Source organism: Rhipicephalus microplus, unplaced genomic scaffold (genome assembly GCF_043290135.1).
Source record: "Rhipicephalus microplus isolate Deutch F79 unplaced genomic scaffold, USDA_Rmic scaffold_13, whole genome shotgun sequence".
Taxonomy (NCBI): Eukaryota; Metazoa; Arthropoda; class Arachnida; order Ixodida; family Ixodidae; genus Rhipicephalus; species Rhipicephalus microplus.
The window spans coordinates 933945-934564 of NW_027464586.1; the positions used below are offsets into that span (position 1 = coordinate 933945).

Sequence of the window (620 nt, forward strand, 5' to 3'; positions counted from 1 at the left end):
CTGATAGCTTTGAAGATATGTTCTGATAGTGGTGAGAGTGGAGCAAGACTGTCCCCGTGGCGCAATGGGTTAGCGCGATCGGATGTTAACCGAAAGGTTGGAGGTTCGAGCCCACCCGAAGGTGGCGCGGTGCTTTTTTTCTTTGCGCTAATAGCTTTGAAGATATGTTCTGATGGTGGTGAGAGTGGAGCAGGACTGTCTCCATGGCGCAATTGGCTAGCGCGATCGGCTGTTAACCGAAAGGTTGGAGTTTCGAGCTCACCCGGTGGTGGTGCGGCGCTTTTTTTTCTTTGGGCTGATAGCTCTGAAGAAATGTTCTGACGGTGGTGAGAGTGGAGCAGGACTGTCTCCGTGGCGCAATTGGCTAGCGCGATCGGCTGTTAACCGAAAGGTTGGAGGTTCGAGCCCTCCCGGTGGCGGTGCGGCGCTTTTTCTTTCTTTGGGGCGATAGCTCTGAAGAAATGGTCTGACGGTGGTGAGAGTGGAGCACGACTGTCTCTGGCGCAATTGGCTAGCGCGATCGGCTGTTAACCGAAAGGTTGGAGTTTCGAGCCCTCCCGGGAGTGGTGTGTTGCTTTTTTCTTTGCACTGATAGCTTTGAAGATATGTTTTGATGGTGG

General features: G+C 53.2%; 1 non-coding gene across 1 annotated transcript; it reads left to right on the forward strand.

Annotated features, from left to right (window-relative positions):
• The first annotated feature begins 345 nt into the window (after nt 1–345).
• On the forward strand, nt 346–419 carry TRNAN-GUU (transfer RNA asparagine (anticodon GUU)). The gene has a single exon. It is a non-coding gene; the product is annotated as a tRNA-Asn (tRNA).
• Nucleotides 420–620: the final 201 nt, after the last annotated feature.